This window comes from Petromyzon marinus, unplaced genomic scaffold (genome assembly GCF_048934315.1).
Source record: "Petromyzon marinus isolate PM22_M1 ecotype Great Lakes invasive population unplaced genomic scaffold, UKy_Petmar_22M1.pri1.0 PM_G_Scaffold_26, whole genome shotgun sequence".
Taxonomy (NCBI): domain Eukaryota; kingdom Metazoa; phylum Chordata; class Hyperoartia; order Petromyzontiformes; family Petromyzontidae; genus Petromyzon; species Petromyzon marinus.
This window is the reverse complement of record NW_027422828.1, coordinates 2,729,147-2,751,330: the sequence shown is the minus strand read 5'-3', so window position 1 is coordinate 2,751,330 and position 22,184 is coordinate 2,729,147. Positions and strand designations below refer to the sequence as shown.

General features: G+C 46.9%; 3 long non-coding RNA genes across 5 annotated transcripts; all 3 read left to right on the top strand.

Moving 5' to 3' along the window:
• The first annotated feature begins 2,819 nt into the window (after positions 1-2,819).
• LOC142913463 (uncharacterized) lies at positions 2,820-5,810 on the top strand. Its single transcript, XR_012934677.1, has 4 exons — positions 2,820-2,899; positions 3,209-3,277; positions 4,203-4,224; positions 4,394-5,810. It is a non-coding gene; the product is annotated as an uncharacterized LOC142913463 (long non-coding RNA).
• A 5,234-nt stretch (positions 5,811-11,044) lies between these two features.
• LOC142913455 (uncharacterized) lies at positions 11,045-14,844 on the top strand. 3 transcript variants are annotated; one of them, XR_012934674.1, is made up of 2 exons: positions 11,045-11,091; positions 14,413-14,844. It is a non-coding gene; the product is annotated as an uncharacterized LOC142913455 (long non-coding RNA). The 3 variants fall into 3 exon arrangements; XR_012934672.1 differs by lacking the exon at positions 11,045-11,091 and adding an exon at positions 11,100-11,275; XR_012934673.1 differs by lacking the exon at positions 11,045-11,091 and adding an exon at positions 11,291-13,540.
• Positions 14,845-16,272: 1,428 nt separating this feature from the next.
• Positions 16,273-21,187, top strand: LOC142913462 (uncharacterized). Its single transcript, XR_012934676.1, has 3 exons — positions 16,273-16,325; positions 16,626-16,691; positions 19,792-21,187. It is a non-coding gene; the product is annotated as an uncharacterized LOC142913462 (long non-coding RNA).
• Positions 21,188-22,184: the final 997 nt, after the last annotated feature.

Sequence of the window (22,184 nt, the reverse complement as noted above, 5' to 3'; positions counted from 1 at the left end):
GAGGGTGAGCGTGTGAGTGAGTGGAGTTGGAATGTACTCCCCTTGTTCTGCATGAGGGTGAGTGAGCGTGTGAGTGGATTTAGAATGTACCGTGGCGAGGCCCTAATCAGCTGTGTACCAATGCTAATGATAACGAAAAAGGGATGGCTGCGGCAGGACTCTGGGTGCATGCCTCGCCGCTAAGGCTGTTTTTACTATGCACACGCTGTGTAAGTGCGCGCGATTGCCAGCAAGCGGGGCCCACGCCGAAACCTTGCAGCACCGCGCACACCTTCTCATGCACACCCTCTCATGCACACCGTCTCCCCACAAAAATCACAGACTCCACGCCGAGGCTCTACCCACACACACAGAAATGAACTAAAGTTTATTAACGGCACAAAAACCCGCTACCTGGAGGGGGAATATTTCGTGAGGAGAACCTAGCCTAACTCTGCCTATGCCCCCAGTTACACAAACGTCCTACCATGTACCTCGTAGCTGTACTCACGGCATCGCACGGACGCTATGAGAGTCAGAGGGAGAAGGACGAGCGAAACCCTTGCCTATCGCTGCCTCATAGCAGCACTTGCTGGCATCACATGGATGCTGCGAGCGGCTCGAGGAGGCAGGACGGCAGGCAGTGGGTCTGGATTGCCCGGAGGTTGAAGACAACTGCCCCAATCGTCCCGGGGCTCCCACCTTCATTCTCTAAACTTAAAAGGCCCAAGGTGGAATTGTACCGCGCGGCCAATCGCGCGCTTAACCTGCGCCGTCTAAATGGAGGGCCACGGGGTCTGCTGCCGCTCACCCATTGTCCTCCCGTGCTCATTAATTCTAACCCACTGGTCTGCTCTTCTGGCCAATTATTCCACACTCCGCCTATCCCAAGGTCGTGAGTAACTCATCGCGGTTGGTCCAGTGAACCTTTCCCTTCTGCGCCCATAAAATCTTCAGCCAATTTAGGGGCACCGCAATGTAACCTGTCCTGTGGGGGGCTAGGCCAATCTCCTGGCACCGGGAAACCGTGGGACTCTCCCTCTAGGCGCCCTTTATATTAAAACCCGATGTGCCAGGAAACCCCCCGTCAGGACACTACTAGGGGGGTGGCGCTGTGTGCGGGTTGTGCGCTTAGTCGGGGGCCGGGAGGGGATTGTGGTATTTGCGGAGTTGCTCCGTGGTCGTGGCACCACAACTGAGATGACTGGCCAATGCATCACCTGTGCCCCCTACAGTGTACACACACACTGTTTGTACACACACACTGTGTACACACAGACAGTGTACACACAGAGTGTACACGCAGTTTGTACACACACTGTACACACACACAGTGTACACACACACAGTTTGTACACACACACAGTTTGTACACACACAGTGTACACACAGTTTGTACACACACAGTGTACACACAGTTTGTACACACACAGTGTACACACAGTTTGTACACACACACACAGTGTACACACACACAGCTTGTACACACACACAGTGTGCACACAGTTTGTACACACACACAGTGTACACACACACAGTTTGTACACACACACACACAGTGTACACACACACATACAGTGTACACACACACAGTGTACACACACACAGTTTGTACACACACACATACAGTGTACACACACAGTTTGTACACACACACAGTGTACACACACAGTTTGTACACACACACAGTTTGTACACACACACAGTGTACACACACACACAGTTTGTACACACAGTTTTAACACACACAGTTTGTACACACACACAGTTTGTACACACAGTGTACACACACACAGTTTGAACACACACACAGCGTACACACACAGTTTGTACACACACAGTGTATACACACACAGTGTACACACACACACACAGTTTGTACACACACACAGTGTACACACATACAGTTTGTACACATACAGTGCACACATACACAGTTTGTACACACACACAGTGTACACACACAGTTTGTACACACACACAGTGTACACACACAGTTTGTACACACACAGTGTACACACATACAGTTTGTACACACACAGTGCACACATACACAGTTTGTACGCACACACAGTTTGTACACACACACAGTGTACACACATACAGTTTGTACACACACAGTGCACACATACAGTTTGTACACACACAGAGTGTACACACACAGTGTACACACACACAGTTTGTACACACACACAGTTTGTACACACACACAGTTTGTACACACACAGTGTACACACACAGTGTACACACACACAGTGTACACACACACAGTTTGTACACACACACAGTGTACACACACACACACAGTTTGAACACACACACAGTTTGTACACACACAATGTACACACACAGTGTACACACACACAGTGTACACACACACAGTTTGAACACACAGTTTGAACACACACAGTTTGTACACACACACACAGTTTGAACACACACACAGTTTGTACACACAATAATATCCACGTTCTTGTTGAGCTTACGCACCCAAGGGGTCTCTGTTGAAGAGAGGGAGCAATGGAAAATTAATCTAAATAAACAAACTCGAACTCCGCTCTGTGACGTCACCACTCAGCATTCTCTCATCGGCGTGAAACGCCAGGCGGCGGTGTCCTTCGCAAGTGACGTCATGTCACCGAGGTATTCGGTGCGCTCTTGAGCGTGACGTCACCTCCGCTTGGTCACTGTCGAAATCTGTTCCGGTACAATCCTTATTTGGGTAAAGCTACGCCCAGTGACTGGCGGATCATTAACATCCTCGACAAATGGACCAAACTAGTTAGCATAATTTATTCAGTTGTAGAGACTCATTGTGGGAGGAGAGTATTGTCTCCCGGAAGTGACGTCATGTCACCTGCTGCCGCGTGACGTCGCGAGGTAACAGGGAGTTGCCTCCGCCCGTGCACTGACATCTGAGGTGAGAAATTCGCATCGCGGTTGTCGTGGTGGTGGTGGTTGTTGTTGTTGTGGTGGTTGTTGTTGTTTACCAAGGTAGAGCCTCTCTCTCGTAGGGATGCCAATTGAGTAGCAGCGAGCATGGGAATCGATGTCCAGGTTGGAACTTTACAACGCGGGGCCTAGCCATGCGGGGCCTTGCCTCCTGCCCTCGCCTGATTGCATTCACTTTAATTATCTCTCTTAAGTTTCATTTGTTTTCACCCGGCTCGTCACTTTGTAACTTTGTTTTATTGTAAATATTCACGCAGTTTTTATTTTCTTTTGTTAGCAGGCCAAGCCCGCTTGAGCTGCTATACCGCTCTTGTTATCAGAAGCGACCTGACCACAACAACACAAGGTGAGGCTTTGTCAACGTGTGAATGTTTTGACTTAAAACTTTGGTGACTGCAGGAATTAATATTCTTGGTTCTTTCGGTAAAGTCACGTAGATAGAAAATTAAATCAAATTAACATAAATTAAATGAAAAATAAAAAATTTAAAATGAAGCAAAAAACCCACGACGTTTTGATCGCAACACAAGTGGTCTTTATCTTATTAAATTTAATCTGTTATTTTTATTTTCTGTCTACGTGACTTTACTGAAAGAACCAACAATACGTGTGTCAATGTATCTATCGGTCAAAGACGCTAAGCGCGTGCCGCTGTTGACTCTGAATGTGTGGAGGGGAACACCTTCACCACGGGGAGAGAGAGACAGAGACACGGATAGCCTCGGCTATGTTGATTGATCCTCGATTCATTACTTGGTGGAGTGAGGAAGAATTAATGCTGAGCAGATGAAGGTGGCCAGGCATGGTTCTGGTCACATCACCACCTGTTTTACTCATGGCAGTGTGTGACAGTGTCAAGTTTGTGTTTGCAGTAAAGGCTATTAACTCTGTTGAACACGAGGATATATAAAAACAATAGTTTATTTTAGTTTTCCTCTGGAACTCTTCATACGAATGGAAACAGGAAGTTAACACAGCACACACATTCAGCTGAAGTCGGAACTGTTCATCCCCAGCATTCAAGGACATATGAGCCTGGATTCACACCTCTAAGTTGCGATTGAACGTTAATTTATGCATTTCTGCATAACACAAATAGTATTGTTTTCAACACCCTTTGCTATGTCAGCTGAATTTAGCTTTCATAAATATTCATTTTGTAGTCAGACAGAAATTGTGTGCTTAGAGTTTTGAGTTAACATTCATCTTGAAGATATGAAGGCTTCCAGCCATATTAATGATATTTTCCCTCTCATTGTGTGCCATAACAGCCCGTGGAGAGAAATCCTTCAGGTGCAGTGTGTGCGTGTCGGGCGTTTGCACGTTCATCAAATCTGATTAATTTGTGAAACTTTTTCACTACATCATGAATATATTAATAAGTTTAGACGTGTAAGTCACGTGTGCATTCCTCTGTGCCTGACGTGTAGATGGTGTGGATATTATTTTTTTATGTCTGCAGCTGACTCTTCCTCTGCAGAATTGTTCTGATGGAGCAAAGGCAGTCAGCACAGCTCGATACGACAAGTCAACAATGCGACCAGCGTGCATACAGCACGGACCGGACTGGAAATCTGACACGGCACCAAAGTCACACAGGAGAGAAACTCTTCAAATGTACTGTGTGTGACAAGGCATTTGCATGGCCATCAGTTTGTCAGAACCACCAGAGAACACACACGGGAGAGAAACCCTTCATGTGCACGATGTGCGGGATGGCGTTTACACAGTCATGTAATCTTGTAACACACCAGAGAACACACATGGGAGAGAAACCCTTCAAGTGCAGTGTTTGTGGGAAGACATTTTCAGGTTCATTTGTTCTTAAACACACCAGAGAACACACACGGGAGAGAAACCCTTCAAGTGCAGTGTGTGTGGGAAGGCATTTTCATGGTCATCTGCTCTTAAAAAGCACCAGAGAACACACACAGGAGAGAAACCCTTCAAGTGCAGTGTGTGTGGAAAGGCATTTTCAAATTCATCTCATCTTCAAAGACACCAGAGAACACGCACGGGAGAGAAACCCTTCAAGTGCAGTGTGTGTGTAAAGGCATTTTCAAATTCATCTGCTCTTAAAACACACCAGAGAACACACACGGGAGAGAAACCCTTCAAGTGCACTGTGTGTGGGAAGGCATTTGCACAGTCATCTGCTCTTAAAGAACACCAGAGAACACACACGGGCGAGAAACCCTTCAATTACACTGTGTGTGGGAAGACATTTTCATATTCATCTCATCTTCAAAGACACCATAGAACACACACGGGAGAGAAACCCTTCAAGTGCAGTGTGTGTGGGAAGACATTTGCAGATTCATTTGCTCTTAAAACACACCAGAGAACACACACAGGAGAGAAACCCTTCAAGTGCAGTGTGTGTGGAAAGGCATTTTCACATTTATCTACTCTTAAAAACACCAGAGAACACACACAGGAGAGAAACCCTTCAAGTGCAGTGTGTGTGGGAAGACATTTTCAGATTTATCTACTCTTAAAAAACACCAGAGAACACACACGGGAGAGAAACCCTTCAAGTGCAGTGTGTGCGTGAAGGCATTTGCACAGTCATCTGATCTTGTAAAACACCAGAGAACACACACGGGAGAGAAACCCTTCAGGTGCAGTGTGTGTCGGAAGACATTTTCAGGTTCATTTGCTCTTAAAACACACCAGAGAACACACACAGGAGAGAAACCCTTCAAGTGCAGTGTGTGTGGAAAGGCATTTTCAGATTCATCTCATCTTCAAAGACACCATAGAACACGCACGGGAGAGAAACCCTTCGAGTGCAGTGTGTGTGGGAAGACATTTTCAGATTCATTTGCTCTTAAAACACACCAGAGAACACACACAGGAGAGAAACCCTTCAAGTGCAGTGTGTGTGGAAAGGCATTTTCAAATTCATCTGCTCTTAAAACACACCAGAGAACACACACGGGAGAGAAACCCTTCAAGTGCACTGTGTGTGGGAAGGCATTTGCACATTCATTAAATCTTCAAGTACACCAGAGAACACAGAAGCATCACAAGATCCACAAGGAGTGGAGTCTGAAATCAGCTTGTGAAAGTCAAAGTGCCGCAATGAGCCCATCCCTCATGAAACAAGAACCGGACGAAAATCCCAGCTTGGACACTTTTAAAGGTATCGAGGTGAAATATGAAGAGGTGATGGTGAAGAGGGAAGAAGTGATGGTGAAGAGGGAAGAAGTGATGGTGAAGAGGGAAGAGGTGATGGTGAAGAGTGAAGAAGTGAAGGTGAAATGTGAAGATGAAGATGAAACTCCAAAATGGGACCTTCACATCGATGGAGGCAACGTGAAGCAGGAGGAGAATTCTGACTGTGAGGCAGAGCGAGGCAACTCCCAGCAGTTTGTGGAAGTGGAGGTGTGGGTGGACTTCCTAGACAATACAAAGTCAAGTGGAGACCCGGTAGATGTGTAAGCCAGAGACAATGTCGCTACAATAGATGCACCTTTGTGATAGGCCTTTAATGACAAGAATGTGAAGTTGAACACTCAGCTCCTTGGTTCATCCTGCAGAGTAAGAGCGGCCAGTCTTTGTGGACCTGTGGGTTGGGTCAATCTCTCACCAGGAGCGAGAGACAATAAGCTCCCAAGCATTCACTATGTTATAATATTTGCATTTACACGGTGCTTGCTTAACCGCCTCAGCAACACGGAGATTTGTGTCGTACCTCGTCTGAAACACTCGAAGAGCATCCCCAAGTAGCAGCTGCCCCTGTGTGGCACAAGGTGGTGGCCCTGCACCAGCCTGCATGTGAACAAGAGCCTGTCAGTAGGGGGCGATGATTGATGCGTCATCTCAGTTGTGTAGTTTGTAGGTAATCTTGATTCGAAGCTTTCGTGACTGCAGGAATCCACACTCTTGAGTTCTTTCGGTAAAGTCACCACGTGGGTAGAAACATAACAGATCACGGCGTTTAGATCACAACACAAGCAATCGTCATCAGGTGGGACAACCACAGCAAGAGAAACTGCTGAAGTAGTAGGCGCCTACTCCAGCAGTTTCTTCTTGCTGCTGTGCTTGTCCCACCTGATGACGATTGCTTGTGTTGCCATCGAAAGCCGTCATCTATTATTTGTAGCGTAATGTTTAGAATTTGCTACATTTTGACCCAGACGCCAGCATGCAACGGCCTACTCGTTTTGAATGACGCAACAATAGTACGTTGTACATACACTCTTAAGCAGACGGTGCGTATTTTTAAAATAGCTTCTTGTTAATACGATGTAACGTGATGCAGTCAATTTCGCTGCAGTAATTCAATGTTGTTAATATTCATTTAGAATGAATACTTGTCTGATTGTGCGCGTGCATGTCACATATTGTCTGAGGGTCAAACATTGAATAAGTGATGTTAGGACAAAGTGCGTGTGTGTGTTTTGGAAGTAACCTGTACAGAGAACTCGGGTGAGACCCGTTGTTCTTGTGATGCAGGTCAAAGGGTACTTTTGTGTTTCACGAAGCGTCTGCCTCTGGAGCAACTCATTATCTTTGAAATAGGGAGCACGCTCGGATCATTCATCAGTTACAAGGCATACCACTTGAAAGTTACACGTATAGGAGGAGGTACATTCTCTACAACACGAATTGTAGTTTTGTCTTACGTGTTGACGTAGATTTTGTCTAACTAGGACTAGAAATGCACCTTGCTAATTCACGTCTGGATGTTCGTACCTATCGGTTGAAGCAAACCCCACTGCTGTTGTTGAGACGCTGTGCACCAATAAGGGTCCAACACGTTGACGGCCTTCAGGCCAGGAAAGTCACAACATTTGCACACGAAGGACGCATTCACGCAAGTACCCCATGCTCCGTTTTGAAGTTTTAAAATGAAACATCTTTGAATTGTGTTGTGTTTTGAATTAGATGATTTTATTTCTTCATTAAAAGCTTGTATCAATTTACATCTGGAAGACTTGATTGAAAAGGACATTTCGTGTGAATTTTCTCTCGTCATTAAGTAGATGGCCTTGACGGGGGTTCGGACACAAACAGTGTACACACACAGTGTACACACACAGTGTACACACAATGTACACACAGTGCACACACAGTGTACACACACACTGTACACACACAGTGTACACACAGTTTATACACAGTGTATACACAATGTACACACACACAGTGTACACAGTGTACACACACAGTGTACACAGTGTACACACACAGTGTGCACACAGTGTACACACACAGGGTACACACATAGTGTATATACACAGTGTACACACACAGGGTACACACAGTGTATATACACACACTGTACACACACACAGTGACACACACAGTGTGCACACACTGTACACACACAGTGACACACACACAGTGACACACACACACAGTGACACACACATAGTATACACAGTGACACAACAACAACCGCCATTCGCCACTAAGTGGCGGTGACGTCACCACGACGCTTGTGCCAGGCACAGTGACACACAAAGACAAAGATCCCCCGTATAGCCTTAACAGACTGTAGGGGCAAGTGCTGTTAGCGAGCACCTATGAAGGCCGGAACGGTACACGAGGGGGTCGGTGGCCAGCACCACGCCCGACCGCCTTTGTCTCCCTAGTGGCGATATTTACACACCGCACCAGGTACTCAGTGACACAGCGACACACAGTGACACACACAGTGTATACACAGTGTACACACACACACTGTACACACACACAGTGTATACACAATAATGTCCACGTTGTTGCTAAGCTCACACACCCAAGGGAGGGAGCAATGGAAAATGAATCTAAATCAACTTAAGCTCCAACTCTGTGACGTCGCCACTCAGCATTACCTCATCGGCGTGAAACGCCAGGGGGAGGCGTACCTCGCTAGTGACGTCATGTCACCAAGGTATTCACCCCTCCCCCGTCCACCGCGCTCTTGAGCGTGATGTCACCTCCGCTTGGGTCACTGCCGATATAGTTCCAGTGGCAATCCTTATTTGGCAAAGCTACGCCCAGTGACTGGTGGCTCATTAACATAATGTGTCCGTTAAAGCCGTCGCGAGTTTATTGCGACGGGTTCAGCGCCCACGCCCCATCCCTCGACATGTGGGCCGGCCTCATTAACATAATTTATTCAATTTTGATTTAAAGCTTTCGTGACTGCAGTAATTCATATTCTTAGTTTTTTCGGTAAAGTCACGTTGAAGAGAAACAACAAAATAACAAAATATATATAAAACAATAAAAAATTCTCACGACGTTTCGACCATAACTCAAACGGTCACCTGATGATGACCGTTTGAGTTATGGTCGAAACGTCGTGAGAATTTTTTATTGTTTTATATATATTTTGTTGTTTCTCTTCAACGTGACTTTACCGAAAAAACTAAGAATATAATTTATTCAGTTGGAGAGCCGCTCGTGCAGGGGAAGTGACGTCATACTACCTGTTGCCGCCTGCGCTCTTGCATTGAAATCCGAGGTGAGAAATTCTCATCGTTGTGGTGGTGGTGGTCGTTGTGGTGGTGGTGGTTGTTGTTGTTGTTTACCAAGGTAGAGCCTCTCTCTCGTAGAGATGTCAGTTGAGTAGCAGCGAGCATGGGAATCGATGTCCAGGTTGGAACTTTACAACGCGGGGCCTAGCCATGCGGGGCCTTGCCTCCTGCCCTCGCCTGATTGCATTCACTTTAATTATCTCTCTTAAGTTTAATTTGTCTTCACCCGGCTCGCCACTTTGTAACTTTGTTTTATTGTAAATATTCACGCAGTTTTTATTTTCTTTTGTTAGCAGGCCAAGCCCGCTTGAGCTACTATACCGCTCTTGTTATCAGAAGCGACCTGCCCACAACAACACAAGGTGAGGCTTTGTCAACGTGTGTGAATGTTTTGACTTAAAACTTTGGTGACTGCAGGAATTTATATTCTTGGTTCTTTCGGTGAAGTCACGTAGATAGAAAATTAAATTAAAATAACAGGTAATAATATTTCTTTTTTTAAATGAAGCAATACACCCCACAACGTTTCTATGGCAACATTAATGTTGAAGATGCGAGGGCTTACAGGAATATTTATGACATTTGCCCTCTCATTGCGTGCCATGACAGTGCTGTTTGCACAGTCACACATAGTCACTGTAAGATGTTTTTCTTGGTCGTGTTTTTGTTTTGTTGCTTGTTGTGGTTGCACCCGATTCGAGAGCCGAATGGCTCACGGGACTATAACCAAAATAAATAAAACTGAAAATCAAAAAACTGAAACCGCGTGATGAATTTTGGGAAAGTTTTTCACTGCATCTCCAAATATATATAAAAGGCAAAGTTGTGATTGTGTGTGGTGTCTGTTCAAAATGTTTAGCGTACTTCCCGACATGCAACAAACTGGAAATTTGCCATGTGGGTACTTTCCAGACTGTACACCATGCAAACATTATACAAATACACTTTTGTGTTTTTGTTGGGGGGGGGGGGAGCTCAATAATGTATAGATTTTTTGCACGGCAAGTGAGCTGTGACGTCAAATCTGTCACGTGACCCTCGCATGTGGAAGCGTAACGCATTGTAGTGTAGCAGTTAGCGTTGTCTGTGTGTGCGTCTGTGTGTGTGTGTCTGTGTGTGTCTGTGTGTGTGCGTCTGTGTGTGTGTGTGTCTGTGTGCGTGTCTGTCTGTGTGTGTGTGTCTGTGTGTGTGTGTCTGTGTGTCTGTGTGTGTGTGTCTGTGTGTGTCTGTGTGTGTGTCTGTGTGTGTGTGTCAGTGTGTGTGTCTGTGTGTGTCTGTGTGTGTAAGCATAACGCATTGTAGTGTATCGGTTAACGCTACGCCATGCTACGAACCCGGTGACCCGAGTTCAATTCCCGCTCATGGCCACCACCGGTGACGATTATTTGAACCGCTTCTGGGCCTCCCCTAGGTAGACTCAGCCTCAAACGAGTAACTGTCGTGGTGTGAACATCGCCACTGGGGAGACAAAGGCGGCCGGACGTGGTGGATCCAAGTCCCGGGCGAAGCCGGGTAGTACAGCTAGTCATGAATACATGAATGAATATAGACGTGTAAGTCACGTGTGACTGTATATATTCATTCCTCCATGGCTCGATACTGACGTGTAGATGGTGTGGATATTCTTATTTTCTGTCTGCAGCTGACGCTGGTCTGATGGAGCAAAGGCAGTCAGCACAGCAGCTCGGTACGACAAGTCAACATTGCGACCAGCGTGCATACAGCACGGATTGGACTGGAAATTTGACACAGCACCAGAGAACTCACACAGGAGAGAAACCCTTCAAGTGCAGAGTGTGTGACAAGGCATTTGCATGGCCATCAGTTCTTCAGACCCACCAGAGAACTCACACAGGAGTGAAACCCTTCAGGTGCAGTGTGTGTGGGAAGGCATTTTCACGGTCATCTGCTCTTAAAATACACCAGAGAACACACACGGGAGAGAAACCCTTCACGTGCACTGTGTGTGGGAAGGCATTTCCAGATTCATCTACTCTTAAAATACACCAGAGAACACACACGGGAGAGAAACCCTTCAAGTGCAGTGTGTGCGTGAAGGCGTTTGCACATTCATCTACTCTTGTAGTACACCAGGGGACACACACAGGAGAGAAACCCTTCAAGTGCACTCTGTGCGTGAAGGCGTTTGTACGTTCATCTCTTCTTGTAGTACACCAGAGAACACACCCGGGAGAGAAACCCTTCAAGTGCAGTGTGTGTGGGAAGGCGTTTGCAGATTCATCAAATCTTCAAGTACACCAGAGAACACACAGGAGAGAAACCCTTCAGGTACACTCCGTGCGGGAAGGCGTTTGCACAGCAACAACAACTTAAAGTACACCAGAGAACACAGAAGCATCAGAAGATCACAAGGAGCGGAGTCTGAAATCAGCTTGTGAAAGTCAAAGTGCCACCATGAGCCCATCCCTCATTAAACAAGAACCGGAAGAAAATCCCAGCTTGGACACTTTTAAAGGTATCGGGGTGAAACATGAAGAGGTGATGGTGAAATGTGAAGAAGTGAAGAGCAAAGGAGTGAAGGTGAAATGTGAAGATGAATATTCAACTCGAAAATGGGACCTTTACATCGACAGAGGCAACGTGAAGCAGGAGGAGAATTCTGACTGTGAGGCAGAGCGAGGCAACTCCCAGCAGTTTGTGGAAGTGGAGGTGTGGGTGGACTTCCTCCGAGACAATACAAAGTCAAATGGTGACCCGGTAAATGTGTAAACTTTGCGTTTTAATAATTGTGTTTTTTTATTTTATTTTGGGCACCTTTATAATACATGCCACAAGACCCGCACGAGCTTAATCCGGCACTGTCCAGGATACCGTTCCAGTGCCCAACCAGGCTGCTGAAAACACCGCGGGTGGAGTTGAGGGTGATCGGTGGAGGGTGTGAAGGGGTTATCAATTCTAGATTTAAAGCTTTCGTGACTGCAAGGTGCTATTCGGTAAAGTCACCTGATGAAGGCCGCTTGTGTTGTGGCCGAAACGTCGTGATTTTTTGTTTTGTTTTTTACCTACGTGACTTTACCGAATAGAACCAAAGATTATGGTGTGAAGGGGGCGAGTGATGCTGATGGGCGGCGAGGTGGTCATCCGAGAGGATGCCCAGTGGGGAGACGAAGCAATGAAATCGCTCCACGTGTCAGGTGCTGGATGGATCACCGCACAGCGGCATCGTGGGAGGTGGCGACGGCACGGGGAGTCTCTACCCGCCAGTGGATTGACCGTGGCTGATGGTGACGATGACGACGATGGATGTTGCTCACTCAACTCTGCGACGTACGAAACGCCGAAGACGCACGGCGATGTGCGGGGTGTTCAGCGGCACGGTGGAGCCGATGGCCTCCTTGCAGCCGCTGTACAGTTGACGCACGACGTGGAGCAGGGCAGGGAGCACGCTGTCCACTATGTCCTCACTGTGGCTACTGCACAGCTGACCCATAGCCTGCAGTAGGGCAGGGAGCACGCTGTCCACAATGTCCTCACTGTGGCTACTGCACAGCTGACCAATAGCCTGCAGTAGGGCAGGGAGCACGCTGTCCACAATGTCCTCACTGTGGCTACTGCACAGCTGACCCATAGCCTGCACTAGGGCAGGGAGCACGCTGTCCACTATGTCCTCACTGTGGCTACTGCACAGCTGACCCGCAGCGTGCAGGAGAGGAGTCGGCGCGCTGTCCATGAGCCAAGACATCCCGGGGGGGCCAGGCTGGGCCGCCCCTCTCCTGTCCGTCTGCGTGGCCGCTGGTGAACATCGGTCCCCAGGTGGCGACCGCTGCCGGTGGAGAGACGTCCTTCACGAGTCCCGAGTAGTTGTTGATCGTGGTGGTGGTGGCGTTGGAGCCGTTGATGTTCGAACCCCCACGCCGAGATCCTCCGAGGAGTTCCACCACCGGCTGCGTGAGCATCAGAACCACAGTGAGCACAGCCGTGAAGATCGCCACGCTGGTGGTGGTGGTGGCGAAGTTCTCCGCAGACCTCGAAGTGGAGGAGCAGCGTGGGGCGAGGTGGTTGCCTCTCCCGGAGCCGACTCCACTCTGGTCGCTCCAATAGATGCACCTTTGTCACAGGCCTTTAATGACAAGAATGTGAAGTTGAACACTCAGCTCCTAGGTTAAACCTGCAGGGTAAGAGCGGCCAGTCTTTGTGGACCTGTGGGTTGGGTTAATCTCTAACCAGCAGCGAGAGCCAATAAGCTCCCAGGCATTCACTCGGTTTTAATAATTACATTCTAAATTTGAAGCTTTCGTGACTGCAAGGATCCATACTCTTTGGTTCTATTCGGTAAAGTCACGTAGGTAAAAAGATAAAATAACAAAAATCACGACGTTTCGGCCACAACACAAGTGGCTTTCATCATGACAGCACGGTCCCTTCACCTGATGAAGGCCACTTGTGTTGTGGCCGAAACGTCGTGATTTTTGTTATTCAATTATTCCACTTATATGGTGCTTGCTTAATCGCCTCTGGCAATTCGGAGTCTTGTATCGTCTCATACACACGAAGAGCATCCCCAAGAAGCAGCTGCCCCTGTGTGGTACAAGGTGGTGGCCCTGCACCGGCCTGCATGTGGACAAGAGCCTGTCAGTAGGGGGCGATGGTTGATGTGGCATCTTAGTTGTGGAGTTTGTAGGCAATGTTTCGAATTTGATAAATTTTGACCCAGACGCCAGCATGCAATGGCCTACTCGTTTTGAATGACGCAACAATAGTACGTTGTACATACACTGTTAAGCAGACGGTGCGTATTTTTTAAAAATAGCTTCTTGTTAATGCGATGTAATCTGATGCAGTATATTTCAGTGCAGTAATTCAATTTAGAATGAATACTTGTCTGATTGTGTGCATACATGTAAAATTTTGTCTATAAGGGTCAAACATTGAATAAGTGATGTTAGGACAAAGTGTGTGTGTGTGTTTGGAAGTAACCTGTACAGAGAACTCAGGTGAGACTCATTGTTCTTGTGATACAGGTCAAAGGGTATTTTTGTGTTTTCAGGAAGCATCTCCCTCTGCAGCAACTCATCGTCTTTGAAATAAGGAGCATACTCGGATCATTAATCAGTTACGTGGCACACCACTCAAAGGTTACACGTAGAGGAGGTTCATTCTCTGCAACACGAATTGTAGTTTTGTATTACGTGTTGACGTAGATTTTCTCGAACTAGGACATGAAATGCTCCTTGCTGATTCACGTCTGGATGTTCACGACCAAGAGTTGAAGCAAGCCTGACCGCCTGCGGCGCCCCTCACAACCATTTGCGGCCTTGGGCCAGGAAAGTCACGAAAAAAATTGCACGCGAACGACGCCTCCACGCAAGCTCCCGATGCTCCGTCTTGAAGTTTGAAAATGAAACAGCTTTTAATTGTATTATGTTTTGAATTGTATAGTTGTATTTCTTCATTAAAAGCTTATTCATTGAAAACGACATTTCGTGTGAGTTTTCTCTCATCGTTAAGTAGACGATGGCCTTGCCGGGGGTTTGGTTCGATGCGGACTATCACCTGGTAGGGATCGCGGGATCGAGATAAGGCGACACGGAGCTGCTGGCCGTCTGCAGATCGATTCCAACGTAATCGAGCATCTGTCCCTGCGCCTCCGTCGTTGGTACAGGGGGTGCGTGTCTCCGTTGTGGAGTTTCTGGATAGTGTTACTGGAATTGACACAATTTTGACCGTGACACCAACATGCAATGTGCGTTGTGAGCGACAGTGGTTTGTTTTACATCTGCCGTTTAGCACACTGCGCATGTTGTGGTGAATGTTACTGGGGTAGCCAGGTGTGCCTGTCGGATTTTAACCTTGAACCTCTGCAATAAATAGAGAATGTGCTACCACATTCTTGGTTCTTTCGGTAAAGTCACGTAGATAGAAAACAAGAAAACAAGAAAATTGGAAAATAATAAATTGATGAAAAGATGCCCATTGGTCGACTGAGATGACTGTGCCCCCCACAGTGTACACACACACAGTGTATATACAACACAGTGCACAGACACACACAGTGCACACACAGTGCACACACACACAGTGCACACACAGTGTGTGTACACACAGTGTACACACACTGTACATTCACAGTGTACACGTACACACAGTGTGTACGTGTACACACACACAGTGCACACACAGCGTGTACGTACACAGTGTGTACACACAGTGTACACAATAGTTTCAGTTTATATATTTTGGTATACCCCTGTGAGCCATTCAGCTCTTGAATCAAGTGCAACCACAACAAACACAAAAACGAACAAGAAACACATCTTAAAGTGACTACTTTGTGTGACTGCAAACAGAAAATCCATGAAATAAAAACAGCAAAATATTCCTGAAAAAAGCACCATACACCAACGCTGTGTGCTAAAAAAATCCCAGTGGGATGCAATGTCCACGTTGTTGTTGTTGCTGAGTTCAAGGGAGGGAGCAATGGAAAATGAATCTAAATCAACTTAAACTCCAATCCCGCTCTGTGACGTCACCACTCAGCAACACCTCATCGGCGTGAAACGCCAGGGGGAGGTGTACCTTGCCAGTGACGTCATGTCACCAAGGTATTCACCCCACCCCGTCTACCGCGCCCTTGAGCGTGACGTCACCTCTGCCTGGGTCAACTTCCGTTATCTGTTCAAGTACAATCCTTATTTGGGCAAAGCTACGCCCGGTGACTGGCGGCTCATTAACATAATGTATTCGTGAAGGCCGTCGCGAGTTTATTGCGACGGGTTTCAGCACCCACGCCCCATCCCTCCACGTATGGGCCGGACTCATTAACATAATTTATTTAAATTAAGACCCGCTCGTTGCGGGAGGGGAGTGTCTTGTACCACTCAAGTGACGTCACCTCCTGCTGCCGCGTGACGTCACGAGGTAACAGGAATCTGCCGCTCCGCACGTGAACTGAAATCCGAGGTGAGAAATTCTCATCGCGGTTGTGGTGGTGGTTGTGGTGGTTGTTGTTTACCAAGGTAGAGCCTCGCTCTCTCTCGCTCGTAGGGATGTCAGTTGAGTAGCAGTGAGCATGGGAATCGATGTCCAGGTTGGAACTTTACAGCGCGGGGCCTAGCCACGCGGGGCCTTGCCTCCTGCCCTCGCCTGATTGCGTTTACTTTAATTATCTCGCTTAAGTTTAATTTGTCTTCACCCGGCTCGCCACTTTGTAACTTTGTTTTTATTGTAAATATTCACGCAGTTTTTATTTTTTTTCACCAGGCCAAGCCCGCTTGAGCTGCTATACCGCTCTTGTTATCAGAAGCAACCTGCCCACAACAACACAAGGTGAGGCTTTGTCAACAGCGTGGTGGTGTTCACTCTAGATGCGTGGTGGTGTTCACTCTAGACACGTGGTGGTGTTCACTCTAGACGCGTGGCGGTGTTCACTCTAGACGCGTGGCGGTGTTCACTCTAGACGCGTGGCGGTGTTCACTCTAGACTCGGGGTGGTGTTCACACTAAACGCGTGGCGGTGTTCACTCTAGACACGTGGCGGTGTTCACTCTAGACACTTGGTGGTGTTCACTCTAGACGCTTGGTGGTGTTCACTCTAGATGTGTAGTGGTGTTCACTCTAGACACGTAGTGGTGTTCACTCTAGACGCGTGGTGGTGTTCACTCTAGACGCGTGGCGGTGTTCACTCTAGACGCGTAGTGGTGTTCACTCTAGACGTGTGGTGGTGTTCACTCTAGACACGTAGTGGTGTTCACTCTAGACGCGTGGTGGTGTTCACTCTAGACGCGTGGCGGTGTTCACTCTAGACGCGTGGCGGTGTTCACTCTAGACACGTGGTGGTGTTCACTCTAGACGCGTGGCGGTGTTCACTCTAGACGCGTGGCGGTGTTCACTCTAGACGCGTGGCGGTGTTCACTCTAGACTCGGGGTGGTGTTCACCCTAGACGCGTGGCGGTGTTCACTCTAGACACGTGGCGGTGTTCACTCTAGACACTTGGTGGTGTTCACTCTAGACGCTTGGTGGTGTTCACTCTAGATGTGTAGTGGTGTTCACTCTAGACACGTAGTGGTGTTCACTCTAGACACGTGGTGGTGTTCACTCTAGACGCGTGGCGGTGTTCACTCTAGACGCTTGGTGGTGTTCACTCTAGACGCGTGGCGGTGTTCATTCTCTACACGTAGAGGGGAGACCGGGGGATCGGGAAGGAAATCCACACGACCACGGGGAGAGAGACACGCAGCCTGGGCTGTATTGATTGATCCTCAATTAACTACTTGGTGGAGTGAGGAAGCATTAATACTGAGCAGGTGAAGGTGGCCAGGCATGGGTCTGGACACACCACCACCTGTGAACCATGCCAGTGTGTGACAGTGGTGGAGCCAGTGGGGGTGGAGTTGCACGTGCCCCCCCAACGATCCGATCGAAATCCCTAATTTTGATAGGATCATTGGGGTTTATTAGTAACGAGCTTCACTACCAGGCTTCGCCCGGGACTTGGATTATTGTCTTTGATTAACTTCACATTCCCTTCTATTTCACTGAAAAACCCTGGAAAAAATTGATGCTTGCAAGAAAGAAAAAAGCCGAAACAAATCAACTTACCTAAATCGGATGTTTTCACTCAAGGAAATTCAACCTTACCCCACTTCTACGTAAGGTCGATTTCGGCCACTCGGGAAGGGAATAATGACGTGGCGAGCTGAAAATAGTCACGTTCACTTAGAAATTCCAGACAGCGTAAGCTGTGCAAATTTTCACGACGCCAGAGCTCAGCGTTGGAGAGGTTTTTGCTGCTTCGCACAAACAAACAGATGGAATGTTCTGCTTCATATTTAAGATAGCAGTTCTACCCGTTCTTCGCACGGAGGATATGTATTGAACTCGGAGAATCCAATGGCTTCATCGGCCAGGAGCGAAGCGCCACCTAAAATCTCCCGGCACGCTGTTAACAGCTCTAAGCATTGCAGAGCGCTTAACTCAGAGGTGTTGCGGGTTGACGCCAGACACTTCATGGTCATTCCCCCCCCCAAAAAAAAAATACAAAAGACTCTTTTTATATTTTGTTGCATTGTGTACAGTATGGAACATACCCACATGCCAAATTTCAAGTATGTGGCACGTTGGGAAGTATGCTAAACATTTCGAACAGACACACGTATCCACACATTTCCCTTTCATATATATAGATAAATCAGCATTTTGCGTCCCCCACTGCCACCGTGTGGCATATTATTACGTGCCAGGGACTCTATGAGAGGACAACAGTCCGAGTCCATAATTGGCAATAAGTAACGGCAAAGCAGTTGTGAGTCACAGAATTTTGCGCAGTTGCGTATACAGTACACGACTTCCCTGAAGGCAAACACCTTCAGCGAGCGCAATGCCGATCACACGCGTCGAATAAAAAGCAAGGGACAAGTCATTACTTACTAACAACTCCTTACTAACAACTCCTTACTAACTAACAACTCCTTACAACTCCTTACTTACTAACAACTCCTTACTAACAACTCCTTACTAACAACTTCTTACTAACAACTACTTACTTACTAACAACTACTTACTAACAACTTCTTACTAACAACTCCTTACTAACAACTCCTTACTTACTAACAACTCCTTACTAACAACTCCTTACTAACAACCCATTACTTACTAACAACTCCTTACTTACTAACAACTCCTTACGTACTAACAACTCCTTACTAACAACTCCTTACTTACTAACAACTCCTTACTTACTAACAACTATCATTTTTCATTGCTGGAGGGGTTGCCCCCCCTACCTGAAAATCCTGGCTCCGCCTCTGAGTGTGTGACAATGTCAAGTTTGTGTTTGCAGTAAAGTCTATTAACTCTATTGAGCACGGAGGTTATATCAAAACAGTAGTTTAGTTTTGTTTTCCTCTGCAACTCTTTGTAAGAATGGAGTCAGGAAGTTAACACATCACACACGTGCAGCTGAAGTCGGATCTGTTCATCCCAGCATTCAAGGACATCTGTGCCTGGCTTCACACCTCTAAGTTGTGATTGAACATTAATTTATGCATTTCTGCATAACACAAATAGTATTATTTTAAACACCCTTTGCTATGTCAGCTGAATTTAGCTTTCATAAATATTCATTTTGAAGCCAGACAGCTGAAATTATGTGCTCGGAGTTTTTGGTGAACATTCATTTTGAAGATATGAGGGCTTCCAGGATATGTGTATAACCATTTGCCCTCTCATTGTGTGCCATAACAGCCCGTGTGATGAATTTGGGACACTTTTCCACTATATCATGAATATATGAATAAGTATAGACGTGTAAGTCACGTGTTACTGTGTATATATGCTTTCCTCTGTGCATCGATACTGACGTGTAGATGGTGTGGATATTATTTTTTTCTGTCTGCCGCTGACGCTTCCTCTGACGCTTCCTCTGCAGAATTGGTCTAATGGAGCAAATGCACTCAGCGCAGCTCGGTATGACAAGTCAACAATGCGACCGGTGTGCATACAGCACGGATCGTACTGGAGATTTCACACGGCACAAGAGAACTCACACAGGAGAGAAACCCTTCAAGTGCAGTGTGTGTGGGAAGGCGTTTGCATGGCAATCTGTTCTACAGACCCACCAGAGAACACACACAGGAGAGAAACCCTGCAAGTGCATTTTGTGCGGGATGATGTTTTCACAGTTATCAAATCTTAAAGTACACCAGAGAACACACACGGGAGAGAAACCTTTCAAGTGCACTCTGTGCGGGAAGGCATTTTCACAGTCACCACATCTTAAAGCACACCAGAGAACACACACGGGAGAGAAACCCTTCAGGTGCACGATGTGCGGGAAGGCGTTTGCACAGTCATCAAATCTTAAAGTACACCAGAGAACACACACGGGAGGGAAACCATTAAAGTGCACTTTGTGTGGGAAGGCGTTTTTACTGTCATCTGTTCTTATAAAACACCAGAGAATACACACAGGAGAGAAACCATTCAAGTGCACTTTGTGTGGGAAGGCGTTTTCACGGTCATCTGTTCTTAAAAAACACCAGAGAACACACACAGGAGAGAAACCCTTCAGGTGCATTTTGTGCGAGATGATGTTTGCACAGTCATCAAAAGTCTGCACACAGTGTACACACAGAAACAGTGTACACACAGAAACAGTGTGTACACACAGTAATATCCACGTTGTAGTTGCTGAGCTCACGCTACCCAAGGGGTCTCTGTTGAAGAGATGGAGCAATGGAAAATGAATATAAATCAACTTAAACTCCATTCCCGCTCTGTGACGTCACCACACAGCATGAGCTCATCGCTGTGAAACGCCAGGGGGAGGTGTACCTCGCTCGTGACGTCATGTCACCAAAGTATTCACCCCACCCCCGTCCACCGCGCCCTTGAGCGTGACCTCACCTCTGCTTGGTCACTGCCGATATCTGTTCCGGTACAATCCTTATTTGGGCAAAGCTACGCCCAGTGACTGGTGGCTCATTAACATAATGTATCCGTTAAAGCCGTCGCGAGTTGATTGGGACGGGTTCAGCGCCCACGCCCCCATCCCTCGACATATGGCCCGGACTCATTAACATAATTTTATTTAGTCACGGAGCCGCTCGTGGGAGGGGAGTGTCTTGTTCCCCGGACGTGACGTCATGGCACCTTCTGCTGCCGCGTGACGTCACGAGGTAACAGGAAGCGATCGCTTCGCTCTTGCACTGAAATCCGAGGTGAGAAATTATTATCGTGTGGGTGGTTGTTGTGGTGGTGGTGGTTGTTGTTGTTTACCAAGGTAGAGCCTCGCTCTCTCTCGTAGGGATGTCAGTTGAGTAGCAGCGAGCATGGGAATCGATGTCCAGGTTGGAACTTTACAACGCGGGGCCTAGCCACGCGGGGCCTTGCCTCCTGCCCTCGCCTGATTGCATTCACTTTAATTATCTCGCTTAAGTTGAATTTGTCTTCACCCGGCTCGCCACTTTGTAACTTTGTTTTATTGTAAATATTCACGCAGTTTTTATTTTCTTTTGTTAGCAGGCCAAGCCCGCTTGAGCTGCTATACCGCTCTTGTTATCAGAAGCGACCTGCCCACAACAACACAAGGTGAGGCTTTGTCAACGTGTGTGAATGTTTTGACTTAAAACTTTGGTGACTGCAGGAATTAATATTCTTGGTTCTTTCGGTAAAGTCACGTAGATAGAAAATTAAATAAAAATAACATAATAAATGAAAAGAAAAATAAAAAAAATTGAAAATGAAGCAAAAAACCCACGACGTTTCGATCGCAACACAAGTGGTCTTTATCTTATTAAATTTAATCTGTTATTTTTATTTTCTATCTACGTGACTTTACTGAAAGAACCAACAATACGTGCGTCAATGTCTATCGGTCAAAGACGCTATGCGCGTGCGGCTGTTGACTCTGAATGTGTGGAGGGGAACACTTTCACCATGGGGAGAAAGAGATAGAGACACGGATAGCCTCGGCTATGTTGATTGATCCTCGATTCATTACTTGGTGGAGTGAGGAAGAATTAATGCTGAGCAGATGAAGGTGGCCAGGCATGGTTGTGGTCACACCACCACCTGTTTACTCATGGCAGTGTGACAGTGTCAAGTTTGTGTTTGCAGTAAAGTCTATTAACTCGGTTATATCAAAACAATAGTTTATTTTAGTTTTCCTCTGGAACTTTATACGAATGGAAACAGGAGGTGAACACAGCACACACATTCAGCTGAAGTCGGAACTGTTCATCCCCAGCATTCAAGGACATAGCCTGGATTCACACCTGAGTTGCGATTGAACGTTAATTTATGCATTTCTGCACAACACAA